The sequence below is a fragment of the Eriocheir sinensis genome, unplaced genomic scaffold, assembly GCF_024679095.1.
Source record: "Eriocheir sinensis breed Jianghai 21 unplaced genomic scaffold, ASM2467909v1 Scaffold1189, whole genome shotgun sequence".
Taxonomy (NCBI): Eukaryota; Metazoa; Arthropoda; class Malacostraca; order Decapoda; family Varunidae; genus Eriocheir; species Eriocheir sinensis.
Genome location: NW_026110506.1, coordinates 72501 through 93928, shown reverse-complemented (window position 1 = coordinate 93928; position 21428 = coordinate 72501). Strand labels below are relative to the sequence as shown.

Genomic DNA, 21428 nt, shown 5'->3' with positions numbered 1-21428 from the left:
CCTAGGAGGTGTGAGCATTTCCAGGAGTAGTTTTATGACCCTGGTGGTAGTTTGACCCTTCCTCTGTACCATGAACCTGAAGAAACACCTATTTGACAAGGCTTTCGTAGGAGTTGTGGGCATTTCCAGGGGTAGTTTTATGACCCTGGTGGTAGTTTGACCCTTCTTCTGTACCATGAACCTGAAGAAACACCTATTTGACAAGGCTTTAGGAGTTGTGGGCATTTCCAGGGTAGTTTTATGACCCTGGTGGTAGTTTGACCTTCCTCGGTAACATGAACCTGAAGAAACACCTATTTGACAAGGCTTTCCTAGGAGATGTGAGCATTTCCAGGGGTAGTTTTATGACCCTGGTGGTAGTTTGACCCTTCTTCTTTACCGTGAACCTGAAGAAACACTCATTAGAACCCGACTGACCCACTCTTTGACCTTTAGAAATAGCTGATGTAAGAAGCGCTTGTCTTATATTACCAATCTTAGTGTCTTCAGGGTCTCCAGTGCAGCTGTATGGTGGAGGCCCTACCTTCCCCGAGCCTGTGACCTGCACCCTCGATCTTCTACGCCTTCCTTTGCAAGACTGAAAACAAGGATATAGACTTTTAGAGGAGGAAGACGAGGAGGAGGTTAGGAGGCAAAATGGAAATTACACACACACACACACACACACACACACACACACACACACACACACACACACACACATACACACACATGCAGTCCCCCCTCCCCCCCGCCACTCTCTCAAAGACCTACTAATGAGAAGCTTCGCACAGGACACCCAAGAACACTTCCAGGCTTGGCTCTCACACGCAAATCTACCCCCCTCCCTCTCCCCCCCTTACCCCTCGACCTTCCTTCCTCCACCCTGGCGCTTGAGGAGGAGGAGGAGGAGGAGGAGGAGGAGGCGGATGGGAAGGAATTAAAGAACAGAAGGAGGAAGAGAAGATATAGGAAGGAAAGGAAAGTGGAGGGGAACAAATGGTGGTGATTCTCTCTCTCTCTCTCTCTCTCTCTCTCTCTCTCTCTCTGTAGTAGTAGTAGTAGTAGTAGTAGTAGTAGTAGTTGTTGTTGTAGTTTAAGTAGTAGTAGTAGTAGTATTATTATCACTGGCTGGCTGACTGGCTGACTGACTGACTAATTGAATTCATCTGCATTCAGTCAGTCAGTCACTCAATCAGTCCATCCATTTGTGAGTGAGTCAGTTAATCAGTCAATCACTTAGTCAGCCACACACACACACACACACACACACACACACACACACACACACCGCTCCAGTAGCTCAATCAGTTAGAGCGCCGCGCTGCCAGACTTCACGGCCAAACAGACGGCGGTTCAAGCCCCGCTCAGGCCGGATTCTCTCCGTTCATTAGGAGTGGTTACTGTCCCCCCTTGAGCAAGGAGGATGGGCTGTGTGAGGTCCTGGCAGTACCCACAGATACACGATAATGAGTTTTTTTTTTTTTTTTTTTTTTTTACAACAAAGGAGGCGTATACTTGCCCACGTCGGGAGAGAGAGAGAGAGAGAGAGAGAGAGAGAGAGAGAGAGAGAGAGAGAGAGAGAGAGAGAGAGAGAGAGAGAGAGATCTCCCACGAAGTCAAAATATATTAGTTCCCGATGTCTAAAGAGAGAGAGAGAGAGAGAGAGAGAGAGAGAGAGAGAGAGAGAGAGAGAGAGAGAGAGAGAGAGAGAGAGAGAGAGAGAGAGAGAGAGAGAGAGAGAGAGAGAGAGAGAGAGAGAGAGAGAGAGAGAGAGAGAGAGAGAGAGAGAGAGAGAGAGAGAGAGAGAGAGAGAGCGTGTGTGTGTGTGTGTGTGTGTGTGAGAGAGAGAGAGAGAGAGAGAGAGAGAGAGAGAGAGAGAGAGAGAGAGAGAGAGAGAGAGAGAGAGAGAGAGAATGAAAACTGATTGCCTGACAGATTGACTTACCAGCTGACTGACTGACTAATTGCCTTCATCTTCCTTCCCAAACAAACTCATATCAGCTTAAATGTCACGTTAGCCTAAACAGATTTTAGAGACATTTAAATATCTCTCTCCCTCAACAGATTTCTAAGACCTCTCTCTCTTTAAACATGGGGGAACTAATATATTTTGACTTTGAGGAGATATGTCTCTCTCTCTCTCTCTCTCTCTCTCTTAAACATGGGGAGCCAATATATTTTGACTTTGAGGAGATCTCTCTCTCTCTCTCTCTCTCTCTTTAAACATGGGGAGCCAATATATTTTGACTTTGTGGGATGTCTCTCTCTCTCTCTTTCTCTTTAAACATGGGGAGCCAATATATTTTGACTTTGTGGGAGATATGTCTCTCTCTCTCTCTTTTCATATCTTACTTAACTTTCTAAGGTGGACTTAATTAATAATATCTAATAGGAATTAAAGAAAAAAATCAGATTCCGATACCAGCAAAGTTTAATCAGCCCTTAAGAACACAATAGCTCATAACATCATCTCTTCATTATTATTATTATTTTTATTATTATTATTATTATTATTATTATTATTATTTTTCACTAGACAGGCATAAGAAAGGTTGAACAAAGGCTTCACTTCACTAACTATGTCTGTTCTTTCTCTCCTCTCTCTCTATACAAGGGAAGAACAGGAGCAGGACATCAGGGGTATATCTTGCACTAATTCCAATGTTGTTTTCAGTCCATTGTCACAGTTCCCAAGGCCTGGAAATACACAACAGACTCCTTAATATTCTTAACAGGATATGGTACAACCACAGAGTTATAGACTAGAGGGTTCAACTCCAATCTCTCGCCACGGTGAGAGGTGAAGCCACTGCTCCTGCCTGTGGTCGGCTGCCATAGGGTGACGGATTGGCGACCTTTCCGTTGTTCCACATGTTTACACTTAACCACTATTAGCTAGCCACCATTATGATATTTTGGAAAACTGAGCCGATCATCGTGTTCATGAGACATTGCTGCATATCATGATGGTAGTGTATAAACATTTTTGTTCATCTTTTTTGCCTCAATTACTTGTCATTCAGGAACTTTTTATTGTATTAGATTTTCGTTTACAGCTTCAAATTGAGCATGTTTTTCCGATGCAGATGGTATATGACATGTACCAATGTAACAATAATCAGTGGGTGGAAAATGGACAAGAAAATAACAGGTCTATCTGACAGAGGGTCGCTGAGGCACTGCTGACCTGATAATAGCAGACATAACTATGGGAAAGTAAATTTCTCTCTGTCTTGCCATTCGTCACCCTAAGATGGCCGCCAGTTGCTTCAAAATCCAGGCTCTGGGAACCCTCTATGTATATAACTCTGTGAGTACAACTCCCTTCCCTATACATAGCGATAAACATTAGAGCTACAACATGCACTCATTCTGACATTTTGGGTCCATTTTCAGAGGCCTGGAAATACACAATAGACACCTTAATATTCTTAACAGGCTATGATACAACTCCCTTCCCTATACATAGAGATAAACATTAGAGAGGCACTCAGTATTATATTTTGGGTCCATTTTCAGAAGCTTGGAAACACAGTACACAAGATTTTTTAAGCTTATGGACGGCGGAAACCCTAAAACCATGACCGGAAGACATGGTAGAGCCTCAAACAGTCAGCTGGAGGCAGTCTAGTACACCTTCCGAACCACTGCCTGTACAGAGAATCACCAGAGAAAAAGTTGGAAAGTTTTGTTTAGTGGGCGCAACATCTGTGGTCATGTGTCGGAGAGAGACAGAAGGGGAAGGAATTATAGAAGAGAACAGACCCCAGGAGACAGGACACAACCCCCGATTAATACCTGGTACCCATTCACTGCTGGGTGGACAGGGGCGTAGGGTATCGGAAAAGCCGCCCAAATTTTTCCACTCCGCCTGGGAATCGACCCCGTGCTCTCTCGGTTGTGAGCCGAGTGTGCTAACCACTGCACCACGAAGACCCCATCAGCAAAGACGTCGCAGATTCCAGCCACTCTTCCAGACTTCCAAGCAGCATTTTTAAACATCTGGGCACCAACATTTGCCTGTTTGAAAAGCCTCCTCCTGTTTAAGTGCCCAAGTGTACAACAATATTCTGCTTAATAGTAAATTCCATGACTAAAACAGGAAAAAACATATAACATCTCTTTTTATACAGAAGGTGGAATAGCATGGTTTTTCAAATGTTATATTGTTTCCATTGTAGGGTGAGGTGGACAACCCATAGTACTACTGGTGGGAAAATACTAATTAAAAATCTGTGTTTGCCCTGACAGGCATAACAAAGAGTGCAAATACTCCTCAGGAAATGGCCTTCCTCTATCTCTTGAGCTTCCCCAGAGAATATTTTTTCTCCATAGGATGTTTTTTTTTTTTAACCCGGTAGCAGCAGGGATCATATTTCTTAATGGTCCCTCTAAGCGAGAAAAATGAGAAAAAATCACCCCTCACACAAACCATTTCATAGTATATATCAAAACATTTGTGATCAGCTTATGTATCATCTATTTTTTTGGGGTTTAAATCATGGCACAAGTTTGGCTCGTCGCTGCTCCACGGTAAAGCCACAAATTTGTCCCGTCGCTGCTACTGGGCTAATTGGTGTACGGCTTGTGAGCAGCAGGGGGTCACACATGAGGTGTTCACGGCCCGTACAATTTTATAAATAAATTTCTTAAAAATCTGGCTTTGCACCAAGACTCAAACCCAAATGCCTAAAGTAATCCCAAGGCTGTGGGCTTCCTTTGAAGTATCAGTTTAGATTGTTTGGACTTCCAATTCTGCAAGTGATGACAGAGTTTTAACTTATAATTTTTAGGTGGTTTTCTATGCTTGTCAAATGTATCCAGCAGGCTTTACAATAACATTTTGCGTCCAGTAATAGCTGTACCCATATGTTTGTTTACGGGACTCCCACGAACACAGCACAACAATATCTTTCCATGCTAATACCTTTTCAGTATGATCCTGTTCACCCTGGAAGCCTTCACCAGCAAAGTCAAGACATATTCACAATAACCACATAATTGAGTACTAGGATTTCTGGGTCGGTCGTGTCCTTGAAGACCCCCGGCTAATATCTTTTCAGTATGATCCTATTTGCCATGGAAACCTTCACCAGCAAAGTCAAGACATATTCACAATAACCACATAATTGAGTACTAGGATTTCTGGGTCGGTCGTGTCCTTGAAGACCCCCGGCTAATACCTTTTCAGTATGATCCTGTTCACCATGGAAACCTTCACCAGCAAAGTCAAGACATATTCACAATCACAACACATCACATAATCGAGCACTGGGATTTCTGGTTTGGGTCGGTCGTGTCCTTGAAAACCTCTGGCCGCTTCTTGCACTCCCCAATCCTCACAGTCAGGAAGTTGGCCGCCACATCCGTCAGGAAGATCTCATCCGCCAGCCAACGGCAGTACCAGTAGCTTGGGTCGGGTGCCACCAGGACCTGCGGAAATGGGGTGATCCTTTCAGTAGAGTTTGAGGGAGTTTTAAGAGATTTCGTAAGCATTTCCAAGAGTCTCCTAAGTTACGGAAAGCTCCCAAGAGTTATCAGGGGTTCCAAAGAGCTCTCCCAGGTTACAGAAAGCTCCCAAGAGTTTCCGAGAGGCAGGGTTGGAAAAAATCATGATGTTCTAAAAAAAATAATAAAAAAAATCGACTTAATTGATTTAAAGGAGATTTTTCTTATTTAAATCGATTTTTTTGATTGAAATGATTTTTTTTGCATAAATTCTTCTTTGTTTCCATTTTTTTTTTTTTATGTGTTCCCCTATAGCACCGGTAGGCCTTCTTCAGGGGCCTGGTGGTCGGCCCCAGCCCGTCATGGCGCAGGCAATTTTTATAGTGACGCCATTTAATCTTGGCTCATGCTGCCCCCCGGAACTCATTCTTGATTTACTTGGACGGTTTCCTCTAGAGCCCGGGTTGCTGGGTGGTCTTCAGGACAGCATGTGGGTAGTCTTAGGCCCCTCGCTGGTGACAGGATAAAGTGAAAGTAACATTGAAAGGTACAGGAAATTATAAAGATGCAGAACTGTCCAGGGAGAATGCAAGGCTGCACGCTAGCTACTCAGCCTGATGGGGACAATTTTTTGTATTAAACTTGGCCAATGAAATCATAGTTTAATATACATTACCCAAGAGGAGTTTTTCACACAAAAGTCATAAGTAGGACTAATAGTTTATCTTTTTTTATGATTTTGAATATTTTTCTTGTAAGAGACGGCAATGATTAACTGGTGCCTGACTTGTAAGAGATGGCAATGATTAACTGGTGCCTGACTTGTAAGAGATGGCAATGATTAACTGGTGCCTGACTTGTAAGAGATGGCAATGATTAACTGGTGCCTGACTTGTAAGAGATGGCAATGATTAACTGGTGCCTGACTTGTAAGAGATGGCAATGATTAACTGGTGCCTGACTTGTAAGAGATGGCAATGATTAACTGGTGCCTGACTTGTAAGAGATGGCAATGATTAACTGGTGCCTGACTTGTAAGAGATGGCAATGATTAACTGGTGCCTGACTTGTAAGAGATGGCAATGATTAACTGGTGCCTGACTTGTAAGAGATGGCAATGATTAACTGGTGCCTGACTTGTAAGAGATGGCAATGATTAACTGGTGCCTGACTTGTAAGAGATGGCAATGATTAACTGGTGCCTGACTTGCTACAGGACCAATACAGGACCACTACAGGACAAGTAGATTTGATACTTTTCCTCTACAACTGATTCACATGTTATTATATATATATATATATATATATATATATATATATATATATATATATATATATATATATATATATATATATATATATATATATATATATATAAATTATTAAATATTTTACTCTTGATAAATCACTTCAATCATTTTAAATACAGTATATTTAATTTTGATTTAAATCATGATTTTTTTACTCTCATTTAAATTGATTTAAATCACTTGATTTAACCCTTTCATTGCTAAACGCTCACAGCAAGCATTAGGCGTATTTGCTGGTGGCCCTAAACGCCCACTGCGAGCGTGTTGGAACAGCACAGGGATGAAAGAGTGAAGATGATGGTGAACTCTTGCATAAGGGATTTGGACAGCACAGGGATGAAAGAGTGAAGATGATGGTGAACTCTTGCATAAGGGATTTGGACAGCACAGGGATGAAAGAGTGAAGATGATGGTGAACTCTTGCATAAGGGATTTGGACAGCACAGGGATGAAAGAGTGAAGATGCTGGTGAACTCTTGCATAAGGGATTTGGACAGCACAGGGATGAAAGAGTGAAGATGCTGGTGAACTCTTGCATAAGGGATTTGGACAGCACAGGGATGAAAGAGTGAAGATGATGGTGAACTCTTGCATAAGGGATTTGGACAGCACAGGGATGAAAGAGTGAAGATGCTGGTTAACTCTTGCATAAGGGATTTGGACAGCACAGGGATGAAAGAGTGAAGATGCTGGTGAACTCTTGCATAAGGGATTTGGACAGCACAGGGATGAAAGAGTGAAGATGCTGGTGAACTCTTGCTTAAGGGATTTGGACAGCACAGGGATGAAAGAGTGAAGATGATGGTGAACTCTTGCATAAGGGATTTGGACAGCACAGGGATGAAAGAGTGAAGATGCTGGTGAACTCTTGCATAAGGGATTTGGACAGCACAGGGATGAAAGAGTGAAGATGCTGGTGAACTCTTGCTTAAGGGATTTGGACAGCACAGGGATGAAAGAGTGAAGATGCTGGTTAACTCTTGCTTAAGGGATTTGGACAGCACAGGGATGAAAGAGTGAAGATGCTGGTTAACTCTTGCATAAGGGATTTAGACAGCACAGGGATGAAAGAGTGAAGATGCTGGTGAACTCTTGCATAAGGGATTTGGACAGCACAGGGATGAAAGAGTGAAGATGCTGGTTAACTCTTGCATAAAGGATTTAGACAGCACAGGGATGAAAGAGTGAAGATGCAGGTTAACTCTTGCTTAAGGGATTTGGACAGCACAGGGATGAAAGAGTGAAGATGCTGGTGAACTCTTGCATAAGGGATTTGGACAGCACAGGGATGAAAGAGTGAAGATGCTGGTGAACTCTTGCATAAGGGATTTGGACAGCACAGGGATGCATAAGGGATTTGGACAGCACAGGGATGAAAGAGTGAAGATGCTGGTGAACTCTTGCATAAGGGATTTGGACAGCACAGGGATGCATAAGGGATTTGGACAGCACAGGGATGAAAGAGTGAAGATGCTGGTGAACTCTTGCATAAGGGATTTGGACAGCACAGGGATGCATAAGGGATTTGGACAGCACAGGGATGAAAGAGTGAAGATGCTGGTGAACTCTTGCATAAGGGATGTGACAGCATAGGGATGAAAGAGTGAAGATGCTGGTGAACTCTTGCATAAGGGATGTGACAGCATAGGAACCCAGACCCACCTCAAGTCCAGTGGGTCACCCTGCTGGTCTCGGGGCTGGGGCGGGGGCTCTCAGAAGCACTGCACGCCCTGCTGGTCAACAAAATCGGCACACAGGTCACGGGGAAACCTGGTCAAAGGGGAGACTTGTTAATATTGCTTTGTTGATAGTTCAGTTATAAAAGTAAATAAAAATACATGGAAAATAAGGAGTCAAAAGATGGATGAGAAGAGGAAGGAGGAGGAGGAGGAGGAGGAGGAGGAGGAAGAGGATCAAGAATAAGAACAAAAAGATAAGAAAAATAGGGAGAAGGAAGAGAAAGAAAACAAGAGAAAAAGGAGGAAGAAGAGGAAGAGAGGAAATAGTGGATAATGAAGGACCTCCTCTTCCTCCTCCTCCTCCTCCCAGTCCTTCATTATCAACTAATTCTTCTCTTCCTCCTCCTCCTCCTTAAAGACATTTCCATGCATATAACAATAATAATGATAATAATAATAATAATAATAATAATAATAATAATAATAATAATAATAATAATATGTTTATCTATTGCCTCTGTCTGGCCTTGCCTTTGAGAGCAGTTTAAGGGAAGGGAAGGGAAGGGAAGGGAAGGCAAAGGAAAGGGAATGAAAGGGAAGGGAAAGGAAGGGAAGGGATGGGAAAGAAAGAGAAGGGATGGGAAAGGAAGAGAAGGGATGGGAAAGGAAGAGAAGGAAAGGGAAGGGAAGGGAAGGGAAGGAAAGGGAATGAAAGGGAAGGGAATGAAAGGAAAGGAAAGGAAAGGGAATGACAGGGAAGGGAAGGGAAGGAAAGGGAATGAAAGGGAAGGGAAGGGATGGGAAAGGAAGAGAAGAAAAGGGAAGGGAAGGGAAGGAAAGGGAATGAAAGGGAAGGGAAAGGAAGAGAAGGGATGGGAAAGGAAGAGAAGGGATGGGAAAGGAAGAGAAGGAAAGGGAAGGGAAGGGAAGGGAAGGAAAGGGATGGGAAAGGAAGAGAAGGGATGGGAAAGGAAGAGAAGGAAAGGGAAGGGAAGGGAAGGAAAGGGAAGGAAAGGGAAGGGAAGGGAAGGGAAGGAAAGGGAAGGGAAGGGAATGAAAGGGAATGAAAGGAAGGAAGGTATGGGAAAGGAAGAGAAGGAAAGGAAGGGAAGGAATGAAAGGAATGAAAGGAAGAGAAGGAAAGGGAAGGGATGGGAAAGGAAGAGAAGGAAAGGGAAGGGAAGGGAAGGGAAGGGAAGGAAAGGGATGGGAAAGGAAGAGAAGGGATGGGAAAGGAAGAGAAGGAAAGGGAAGGGAAGGGAAGGAAAGGGAATGAAAGGGAAGGGAAAGGAAGAGAAGGAAAGGGAAGGGATGGGAAAGGAAGAGAAGGAAAGGGAAGGGAAGGGAAGGAAAGGGAATGAAAGGGAAGGGAAAGGAAGAGAAGGAAAGGGAAGGGATGGGAAAGGAAGAGAAGGAAAGGGAAGGGAAGGGAAGGGAAGGAAAGGGATGGGAAAGGAAGAGAAGGGATGGGAAAGGAAGAGAAGGAAAGGGAAGGGAAGGGAAGGAAAGGGAATGGAAGGGAAGGGAAAGGAAGAAGGAAAGGGAAGGGATGGGAAAGGAAGAGAAGGAAAGGGAAGGAAGGAAGGAAAGGAATGAAAGGGAAGGAAAGGAAGAAGGAAAGGAAGGGTTGGGAAAGGAAGAGAAGGAAAGGGAAGGGAAGGGAATGAAAGGGAAGGGAAAGGAAGAGAAGGAAAGGGAAGGGATGGGAAAGGAAGAGAAGGAAAGGGAAGGGAAGGGAAGGGAAGGAAAGGGATGGGAAAGGAAGAGAAGGGATGGGAAAGGAAGAGAAGGAAAGGGAAGGGAAGGGAATGAAAGGGAAGGGAAAGGAATAGAAGGAAAGGGAAGATGGGAAAGGAAGAGAAGGAAAGGGAAGGAAGGGAAGGAAAGGAAGGAAAGGGAAGGAAGGAAGGAAAGGGAAGGAAGGGAATGAAAGGAATGAAAGGAAGGAAAGGAAGGAAGGTAAGGAAAGGAAGAGAAGGAAAGGAAGGAAGGAATGAAAGGAATGAAAGGAAGGGAAGGGAAGGGAAGGGATGGGAAAGGAAGAGAAGGAAAGGGAAGGGAAGGGAAGGAAGGAAGGAAAGGGATGGGAAAGGAAGAGAAGGATGGGAAAAGGAAGAGAAGGAAAGGGAAGGGAAGGAAGAAGGAATGAAAGGGAAGGAAAGGAAGAGAAGGAAAGGAAGGGATGGGAAAGGAAGAGAAGGAAAGGGAAGGAAGGAAGGAAAGGAATGAAAGGAAGGAAAAGGAAGAGAAGGAAAGGAAGGGATGGGAAAGGAAGAGAAGCAAAGGGAAGGAAGGAAGGAAGGAAAGGGATGGAAAGGAAGAGAAGGGATGGGAAAGGAAGAGAAGGAAAGGAAGGAAGGAAGGAAAGGAATGAAAGGGAAGGGAAAGGAAGAGAAGGAAAGGGAAGGGATGGGAAAGGAAGAGAAGGAAAGGGAAGGGAAGGGAAGGGAAGGAAAGGGAATGAAACGGAAGTGAAGGGAAGTGAACGGAAGAGAAGGAAAGGGAAGAGAAAAGGAAAGGAAGGGAAAGGAAGAGAAGGGATGGGAAAGGAAGAGAAGGAAAGGGAAGGGAAGGGAAGGGAAGGGAATGAAAGGGAAGGGAAAGGAAGAGAAGGGATGGGAAAGGAAGAGAAGGAAAGGGAAGGGAAGGGAAGGAAAGGGAATGAAAGGGAAGGGAAAGGAAGAGAAGGAAAGGGAAGGGAATGAAAGGGAAGGGAAAGGAAGAGAAGGGATGGGAAAAGGAAGAGAAGGAAAAGGGAAGGGAAGGAAGGGAAGGGAATGAAAGGGAGGGGAAGGGAAGAGAAGGAAAGGGAGGGGAAGGAAAGGGAAGGGAAAGGAAGGGAAGGGAAGAGAAGGAAAGGGAAGGGAAGGAAAGTGAAGGGAAAGGAAGGGAAGGGAAAGGAAGAGAAGGGATGGGAAAGGAAGAGAAGGAAAGGGAATGGAAGGGAAGGCAAGGGAAGGAAAGGGAAGGGAAAGGAAGCGAAGTGAAGGGAATGAAAGGGAAGGGAAAGGAAGAGAAGGGATGGGAAAGGAAGAGAAGGAAAGGGAATGAAAGGGAAGGGAAAGGAAGAGAAGGGATGGGAAAGGAAGAGAAGGAAAGGGAAGGGAAGGAAGGAAGGAAAAGGGAATGAAAGGGAAGGAAAGGTAAGAGAAGGAAAGGGAAGCGAAGGAAGGAAGAAAGGGAAGGGAAGGAAGAGAAGGAAAGGAAGGGAAGGAAGGAAAGGGAATGAAAGGATGGGAAAGGAAGAGAAAGGAAGGAAAGGGAGGGAAAGGAAGGAAGGGGAAGGGAAAGGAAGAAAGGAAAAGGAAAGGAAGGAAGGGAAGGGAAGGAATGAAAAGGAAGGGAAAGGAAGAGAAGGGATGGGAAAGGAAGAGAAGGAAAGGGAATGAAAGGGAAGGGAAAGGAAGAGAAGGGATGGGAAAGGAAGAGAAGGAAAGGGAATGAAAGGGAAGGGAAAGGAAGAGAAGGGATGGGAAAGGAAGAGAAGGAAAGGGAATGAAAGGGAAGGGAAAGGAAGGGAAGGAAAGGGAATGAAAGGGAAGGGAAAGGAAGGGAAGGAAAGGGAATGAAAGGGAAGGGAAAGGAAGGGAAGGAAAGGGAATGAAAGGGAAGGGAATGAAAGGAAAAGGGAAGAGAGGGAAGGGAAAGGAAGAGAAGGAAAGGAATGAAAGGGAAGGGAAGGAAGAGAAGGAAAGTAAAGGAAGAGAAGGAAGGGAAAGGAAGAGAAGGAAAGGGAATGAAAAGGAAGGGAAAGGAAGAGAAGGGATGGGAAAGGAAGAGAAGGAAAGGGAATGAAAGGGATGGGAAAGGAAGAGAAGGAAAGGGAATGAAAAGGAAGGGAAAGGAAGAGAAGGGATGGGAAAGGAAGAGAAGGAAAGGGAAGGGAAGGGAAGGGAAGAGAAGGAAAGGGAATGAAAGGGAAGGGAAAGGAAGAGAAGGAAAGGGAATGAAAGGGAAGGGAAAGGAAGAGAAGGGATGGGAAAGGAAGAGAAGGAAAGGGAATGAAAGGGAAGGGAAAGGAAGAGAAGGAAAGGGATGGGAAGGGAAGGGAAGGAAAGGGAAGGGAAGGAAAGGGAAGGGAAGGGGAAGGAAAGGGAATGAAAAGGAAGGGAAAGGAAGAGAAGGGATGGGAAAGGAAGAGAAGGAAAGGGAATGAAAGGGAAGGGAAAGGAAGAGAAGGAAAGGGAATGAAAGGGAAGGGAAAGGAAGAGAAGGGATGGGAAAGGAAGAGAAGGAAAGGGAAGGAAAGGGAAGGGAAAGGAAGAGAAGGAAAGGGAAGGAAGAGAAGGGATGGGAAAGGAAGAGAAGGAAAGGAATGAAAGGAAGGGAAAGGAAGAGAAGGGAGGAAAGGAAGAGAAGGAAAGGAATGAAAGGGAAGGAAAGGAAGAGAAGGGATGGGAAAGGAAGAGAAAGGAAGGGAAGGAAAGGAAGAGGAAAAGAAGGGATGGGAAAGGAAGAGAAGGAAAGGGAATGAAAGGGAAGGGAAAGGAAGAGAAGGGAAGGGAAAGGAAGAGAAGGGATGGGAAAGGAAGAGAAGGAAAGGGAATGAAAGGGAAGGGAAAGGAAGAGAAGGGATGGGAAAGGAAGAGAAGGAAAGGGAATGAAAGGGAAGGGAAAGGAAGAGAAGGGAAGGAAAGGGAATGAAAGGGAAGGGAAGGGAAAGGAAGAAGGAAAGGGAATGAAAGGAAGGAAAGGAAGAGAAGGGAAGAGAAAGGAAGAGAAGGAAAGGGAATGAAAGGGAAGGAAAGGAAGAGAAGGGATGGGAAAGGAAGAGAAGGAAAGGGAATGAAAGGAAGGGAAAGGAAGAGAAAGGAAGGAGGAAGGAAAGGGAATGAAAGGGAGGAAAGGAAGAGAAGGGAAGGGAAAGGAAGAGAAGGGATGGGAAAGGAAGAGAAGGAAAGAGAATGAAAGGGAAGGGAAAGGAAGAGAAGGGAAGGGAAGGGAAAGGAAGAGAAGGAAAGGGAATGAAAGGAAGGAAAGGAAGAGAAGGAAGGGAAAGGAAGAGAAGGGATGGGAAAGGAAGAGAAGGAAAGGGAATGAAAGGGAAGGGAAGGAAAGGGAAGGGAAAGGAAGAGCAGGGAAGGAAAGGGAAGGGAAAGGAAGAAGGGATGGGAAAGGAAGAGAATGAAAGGGAATGAAAGGGAAGGGAAAGGAAGAGAAGGGAAGGGAAAGGAAGAGAAGGGATGGGAAAGGAAGAGAAGGAAAGGGAATGAAAGGGAAGGGAAAGGAAGAGAAGGGAAGGGAAAGGAAGAGAAGGAAAGGGAATGAAAGGGAAGGGAAAGGAAGAGAAGGGATGGGAAAGGAAGAGAAGGAAAGGGAATGAAAGGGAAGGGAAAGGAAGAGAAGGGAAGGGAAAGGAAGAGAAGGAAAGGGAATGAAAGGGAAGGGAAAGGAAGAGAAGGGATGGGAAAGGAAGAGAAGGAAAGGGAATGAAAGGGAAGGGAAAGGAAGAGAAGGGAAGGGAAAGGAAGAGAAGGAAAGGGAATGAAAGGGAAGGGAAAGGAAGAGAAGGGAAGGGAAAGGAAGAGAAGGAAAGGGAATGAAAGGGAAGGGAAAGGAAGAGAAGGGATGGGAAAGGAAGAGAAGGAAAGGGAATGAAAGGGAAGGGAATGAAAGGAAAAGGGAAGAGAGAGAGAGAGAGAGAGAGAGAGAGAGAGAGAGAGAGAGAGAGAGAGAGAGAGAGAGAGAGAGAGAGAGAGAGAGAGAGAGAGAGAGAAACTAAAATAAATAAAATACACATATAATACATAATTCTGAACACACACAGACAGAAAAAGATAAATAATAATAATAATAATAATAATAATAATAACAATAACAACATACATTCACAGTCATTAACATTAATAAAAAGGAAAGATTAGATGATAAAAATTGAAAAGGAAGGAAGGAAGGAAGGAACAAAGGAAGGAAGGAAGGAAGGAACAAAGGAAGGAAAAAAAACGGAAAATAGACATTATAAATACAAAATAAACATGTAGGTATAATGTCCAGCCACACTAAACGCTCGCCTTTCCCTTCCTCCATTATTGCATTTCTGTGTGTGTCTGTACTTGGCCTTCTCTTCTAAATATGTTAGTAGTAGCACAGAAAACGGTATTCAGATGTATATTTTTCATTAGAAAGTTCAGTTCAACTTGAGAGATATTTTCTAAACATCATTTGTTGAATATCGGCTCAATTCATAATTATTTCCTGCTGTTATTGATACTTAAAACCATTAAGGAAACAGACTCTTTAATCTTCTCGTTAATAGATGGACAAAGAGCAAATAGTACAAATCTTCATGTCCCGCGCTTTAATACATCTCTCTGTAATAATAGCATTGCCTGTCTTGGTCCACGAATATGGAACTCACTGCTATTAAGGAAACAGACTCTTTAATCTTCTCGTTAATAGATGGACAAAGAGCAAATAGTACAAATCTTCATGTCCCGCGATTTAATACATCTCTCTGTAATAATAGCATTGCCTGTCTTGGTCCACGAATATGGAACTCACTGCTATTAAGGAAACAGACTCTTTAATCTTCTCGTTAATAGATGGACAAAGAGCAAATAGTACAAATCTTCATGTCCCGCGATTTAATACAACTACTGCCGTGCTATACAAGGCTGTCATCTCTGCAGTATTTTACTTTAAGGACTAGTATTTACTCTATCTCTGTATTCATTCCCCCATTTTATTGTCTTATTGTCCAGGGGGAGGTACTGCCCCCTCCCTTGTTGTGCTTTCCTTCCTACCATTGTATCTTTTTAATTTCCTGGTGCTACCTACACATGTATTAATAGCTGTATAATCACACTGTCCTGACTGGGGGGTTGGGATGGCATGTTCCTCCCTTCTCCCTTGTTGTTTACCTGCAACAATAAACTATCAATCAATCAATCAATCTCTCTGTAATAATAGCATTGCCTGTCTTGGTCCACGAATATGGAACTCACTGCCATTAAGGAAACAGACTCTTTAATCTTCTCGTTAATAGATGGACAAAGAGCAAATAGTACAAATCTTCATGTCCCGCGATTTAATACATCTCTCTGTAATAATAGCATTGCCTGTCTTGGTCCACGAATAGCTATGGAACTCACTGCTATTAAGGAAACAGACTCTTTAATCTTCTCGTTAATAGATGGACAAAGAGCAAACAGTACAAATCTTCATGTCCCGCGCTTTAATACATCTCTCTGTAATAATAGCATTGCCTGTCTTGGTCCACGAATATGGAACTCACTGCTATTAAGGAAACAGACTCTTTAATCTTCTCGTTAATAGATGGACAAAGAGTAACAAGAGAAAATAGTACAAATCTTCATGTCCCGCGCTTTAATACATCTCTCTGTAATAATAGCATTGCCTGTCTTGGTCCACGAATATGGAACTCACTGGCAACACATTGAAAAAATCTTATGTTAACCTGTAATCTTTCGACATTTGAAAAAGAAAAGAAAAAATCATTCAATTAATTGTCAGAATGAATGAGAATTTCTATATATTTGGTGTATAGTAAAAGGTTTGATATATAGGTATGTACATGTGTGTTTGTTTTGTGTATGTATATATATGTATGTATGTGTATGTGTGTATATGTATATGTATGTATATGTATGTATGTGTGAATGTATGTGTACGTTTGTGTGCGTTTACGAGTATGTGAATGCAAATCTATGAATGTATAAGTACATTTTGATTGATTGATATGAGAAAAACAATTACTTAAATACACACCGCATAGGTCTATATATGGGAGGCCTAAGTAGGGGGGGGCGCTGGGCCCTCTACAGCTACTCCGCGGTGTTAAAGATAAATTGCAATACCCAACGCGATTAATGACACTAATGGCCATGTTTTAACGAGGATATGACAATCACTGAGTAAGGTTTGGCCAGGAAGTCTAACAGGCGTATCCTCTCCCTTTCCTTGCTACACCACGACTGAGTCCACTTGTCATTAAAGCTCAGTAACGTTGCCGCGTCGCCGTTCGTGAAATCTCATATTTATCGTTTATTTGAGACTTAGCGATGGTCTGGATACATCGGGAAGTAATGATTTTAACTCTAATAATAAATGAGTGATGTTGTATGTGTCCAGGAGGTCAGGAAATGGTAAACACAGGAGGGTAAATATACGGCGACATGGCACCTTTACAGATGTGGTCATCAAGATATCGTACTCAACGCCTTGAAATGTATCAACATTGCTCTAAATGCCAATTCTGGCCCCTCCAAGGACGGGATTTATCTTTTTATTACCCTTACGATCCTAAAATAATAATTACTCATAACTTCATGGCGCCTGGGAAGCATAAATCATATTTTGTTAAAGAAAGTGTCGTACGCTGGACATGGCTACGTGTTTGGGAGTTAGAACTTATGGTTTTATGCTATTTTAAACCATTTTCTCATGTATTGGTGTCCAGTATTGGGTAAAAAGGGACGAGAACTCCATTTCTGGCCTCAAAATGGCGCTAGGGCTAACAGTTTGTGAGATATATGGATGTTTCTGAGCCATCACCTTACTTAACTTTCAGATCATGCCATTCCTTAATCCCTTACTAATTCCTACGTCCCTGGCACTCAACAACACCAGACTTTTTCGGGGAATGCACTCGTATCCTTAGAAATGCCCTACGGGGAGTATTAATGGTGATACGATTTATTTTCCGTCGCTAACTCTAAGACGCTGCCATTCAGTATTTCCTAATTAATTCTTACCCTCTTGGCACTGGAAAGAAAGGTAATTTTACGAGCAATCTTTTGATATCCTTAAAGAGGCTCTACGTGCAGCACAGACGGAGATATAAGCAGGTAAAGATTTCACCCCCCTCCTCGGCAACTCTACGGGGCTAAACTACCACATTTCCCCCGCGAGGCCTTAACGCGAAAAAGTTTAAAAATTAAAAAATCGTTATTCCTTCTTCCAGTTTGATGAAAGGGGTTGATATATGTGAAGAAAAAAATACTAAAATTTCTGGTGCTATCAGAATTGCAATAGGCCTAAAACTGACGGAGTTATGAACGGTTTTGTGAGAGCCTTCGAAAACTTTCTAAGCCTCTAACTCTTGAATCAATCCGTGTTGCAATATGCCTGGTTAGCAACTGATAGAAAAAATTCCGACGAACACGCTGGTGCCTTCAGAATTACGCTACCACTAAAGGGTATAGAGATATATTGATTTGAAATTTCGCACTTTTTCGACATTTGACCCAACGTCACTCGCTTATTACGTATTATTTATCCTTCGGCAATAAATAATAAAATTGTTGAAATTCGACGAGGAATACAACGCTGGTCTCAGATTTGCGCTACCACCTTTAGTTTCGGAGATAGCATGTCATTTTTTAACCGCCTGCCACGCCTTAACTACTGCAGATATGTTTATGAAATTGAATATCTTGAGGTGACCCAACACGGCCTATATTTCGGCGTTATCAGATTTAAGATTTGACGCGTATTTCCAAAGATAGCCTTTTTTGTTTATTTTGCTTGTGTATTATTGATCAACTGATATCTGATGTAAAATTTGACGGAGAATAACGTGGCGTCGTCAGAATAGAGATAACTTTATTAGGTATCAAGATATCCTAGCTAAAGCGTTTATCAGAATGTTTTGATTCTGCATAGATTCCTGCATCCATGTCTAAGTAATGTCTTAATGTCGGGCATGATTTGGAGAGGGAAAATAACGAGGAATCCATTTCTGGTCTTGGTTTTGCGCTAGCTTAATTATTATAGAAGTTATTAGCTATATTCCAAGAAATGGTCGTAACCCTCAATTTTATCCTCTCGTTTTTTCTCGTGTTCGTTGCACTCAACTGGTGTAGAATTTGACGCTGAACATTTTGATGCTTATTAGAATCCGATCGGTAGAGTATTAACGGAGCTATGAACGATTTTGTGTTTCCACCGTTATGAAACTCTCCGGTGTTTACGGCCAGAATTTCACCTCCTCTAAAACCATCTTTTTTCAAATATGCAAGTTTCGTTATTCTTGCCTCCAGCTTGATCAGAGAGGTTCATAGACGTGAAGAAAACAATATTAGAATTTCTGGTGCTATCAGAATTGCGCTAGGCCTAAAACTGACGGAGATATCCACGATTTAAAAAAACGTGCTGAAACTTTGAAGGCCTATAACTCCATTAATACTGTAAAGTTTTGTATGCCCAATTGTCGCCTGGGAGAACCAGTTGCGGGGAACACGCTGGTGCCTTCAGAATGACGCTACGACCAATAGTTATGGAATTATTATGATCTGTTTTTCGCGTTTTTTTTTAACTTTGATCCAACGTTCTTCGTTTAATATCTATTTTTTCTCATTCTTCAATAGATAATGAAAGTTTTAGAATTTAACGAGAAATACAACGCTGGTCTCGAATCTTCGCTACGACCTTTAGTTTTGGAGATAACACGTCATTTCTTTAGCCACCTGTCACGCCTTTACTAGTAAAGATACGTTTATGGAAATAAGTATAGCGATTTGAACCGACATGAGCTATAATTTGAGGTTTTCAAATTTAACTTTGAACGTGTTTGGTTCTTTTTTTTTATTTCTTGATATTTCTTGATGAGCAACTGATACAAGGTGTAGAGTTTGCCGGAGAACACGATGGCGCTGTCAGAATCAAGATAGCTTTTTTCGTTATTGAGCTATACCGGTCCAAAGTTTGGTCTTAACGGTTTTCGCCTGCGCCTCTTGCTGTGTCCATGTTTTCCTCGTGTTCGTGGAGATCCCCGGGTGTAGTATTCGATGCTGAACATTTTGGTCTTTACTAGAATCCGATCGGTTGAGTATTAACGGAGCAATTAACGATTTTGTGTTTAGGGGGGGGGGGAGTGGTCGGGTAGTATCACCGGGGGGGTGGTAGGGGCCTTTGGCGGGGGGGGGTGTCTGTGGGGTGGCCCGGGGGAGGGGGTGTAGGGGGCGGAGGGGGAGGGTGAACGATGTTTTTTATTTTTCGTTTAGTTTAAAAATGTTTCGTGCTATGAATTCAATGCTGTGTTTAGTTTTTATAATGTATCGTGTATTTTCTTTTTTATATTGGTGGCGTGTTTTACCATATTTGAAAGGGCGCTGTAGACTTTTCTTACGTTACTGAACCTAGAAATAAATAATATGTTCTCTGACGTTCCTAAAATTGGTGAATAAGCTTTAATATTGTCGATAGAGGTTTGTTATGATCAGAACATTACGGAATGATATACTCTTTTAAGTTTTTCATTTCGACTTGGTGATCTAAAATGGCGGCAGTCCAGTCCACCTTATATATCGTCCTCGCCATATAACACCTTCTCCATGGCCTTTTCCACCTCCTGCTCCACCTCAACATTCTCCACCTCCTACTCCACCTCAACATTCTCCACAGCCTTCTCCACCTCCTGCTCCACCTCAACATTCTCCACCTCCTGCTCCACCTCAACATTCTCCACGGCCTTCTCCACCTCCTGCTCCACCTCAACATTCTCCACGGCCTTCTCCACCTCCTGCTCCACCTCAACATTCTCCACAGCCTTCTCCACCTCCTGCTCCACCTCAACATTCTCCACGGCCTTCTCCACCTCCTGCTCCACCTCAACATTCTCCACTTCCTGCTCCACCAACATTCTCCACGGCCTTCTCCACCTCCTGCTCCACCTCAACATTCTCCACGGCCTTCTCCACCTCCTGCTCCACCTCAGCATTCTCCACTTCCTGCTCCACCTCAACATTCTCCACGGCCTTCTCCACCTCCTGCTCCACCTCAACATTCTCCACAGCCTTCCCCTTGACCTGCACGGCCTACTAAACGCTCGTCTTTGCCCAACACGCGTTAATATTAAGCCATTAGAGGGAAGATACTGTGTGCCATGGTGCCAAGTTGCGATTTTCAAGGGTGGTTTAAGTGCCAAGTGTCTACGAGAGTGCCACAAAGGGTATGGCCGTAGTATTCAAGGGCCATGGACCACCGAGGGGCCATTAGAGGGAAGATACTGTGTGCCATGGTGCCAAGTGTCTACGAGAGTGCCACAAAGGGTATGGCCGTAGTATTCAAGGGCCATGGACCACCGAGGGGCCATTAGAGGGAAGATACTGTGGGCCATGGTGCCAAGTGTACGAGGGTGCCACAGAGGGTTAGGTAAGACGCCCCTGCCATGGCCTTACTCAACTAGGGCCATGGACCACCGGAGGGCCATTGGAGGGGAGAAATAATGGTCCATAGTGCCATATTTTGTGATTTTCAAGGTTAGTATCAGTGCCATGGTGCCTGGGTAGGCCTATATAAAGGTGCCATGGTCGAGCGATGCCACGTACAGCCTGGGCCATAGTAAACAAGGCCCATGGACCAGAGGATGGCCATAGTGTGTGTGTGTGTGTGTGTGTGTTTTGAGGATATTGTGTAAGTATTTTAAGCCTGTGTGTGTGTGTGTGTGTGTGTGTGTGTGTGTGTGTGTGTGTCCTGGTAAAACTATTGAATCACACCCGGAAGTGCCTCTTTCATGTGCGTTTTTGTGTGTGTGTGTGTGTGTGTGTGTGTGTCCTGGTAAAACTATAGAATCACACCCGGAAGTGCCTCTTTCATGTGTGTTTTTGTGTGTGTGTGTGTCCTGGTAAAACTATTGAATCACACCCGGAAGTGCCTCTTTCATGTGTGTTTTTGTGTGTGTGTGTGTGTGTGTGTCCTGGTAAAACTATTGAATCACACCCGGAAGTGCCTCTTTCATGTGCGTTTTTGTGTGTGTGTGTGTGTGTGTGTGTGTGTGTGTGTCCTGGTAAAACTATAGAATCACACCCCATAGCAGCTGCCTTCCATTTGCGTTTTTGTCATGTATGTTTTTTTTTTTTTTTTTGTGTGTGTGTGTGTGTGTGTTTTGAGGAGATTGTGTAAATATTTTAAGGCTGTGTGTGTGTGTGTGTGTGTGTGTGTGTGTGTGTGTGTGTGTGTGTGTGTGTTGAGGAGATTGTGTAAATATTTTAAGGCTGTGTGTGTGTGTGTGTGTTTTGAGAATATTGTGTAAATATTTTAAGGCTGT

At 43.4% G+C, this 21428-nt stretch overlaps 2 long non-coding RNA genes across 4 annotated transcripts in view; one reads left to right on the top strand and one right to left on the bottom strand.

Annotated features, from left to right (window-relative positions):
* Positions 1–2401: 2401 nt before the first annotated feature.
* LOC126989483 (uncharacterized) lies at positions 2402–16353 on the bottom strand. Of its 3 annotated transcripts, none has more exons than XR_007743327.1 (4): positions 16148–16353; positions 8403–8510; positions 5166–5415; positions 2402–5037 (listed from the first exon to the last, which is right to left on the bottom strand). It is a non-coding gene; the product is annotated as an uncharacterized LOC126989483 (long non-coding RNA). The 3 variants fall into 3 exon arrangements; XR_007743326.1 differs by having other exon boundaries at positions 2402–5069; positions 5198–5415; XR_007743325.1 differs by having other exon boundaries at positions 2402–5415.
* Positions 16354–20501: 4148 nt separating this feature from the next.
* Positions 20502–21428, top strand: part of LOC126989482 (uncharacterized) — a 4234-nt gene continuing 3307 nt past the window's right edge. Inside the window, exon 1 of the long non-coding RNA XR_007743324.1 lies at positions 20502–20640. This is a non-coding gene — a long non-coding RNA (uncharacterized LOC126989482). The remainder of the gene's footprint in view (positions 20641–21428) is intronic.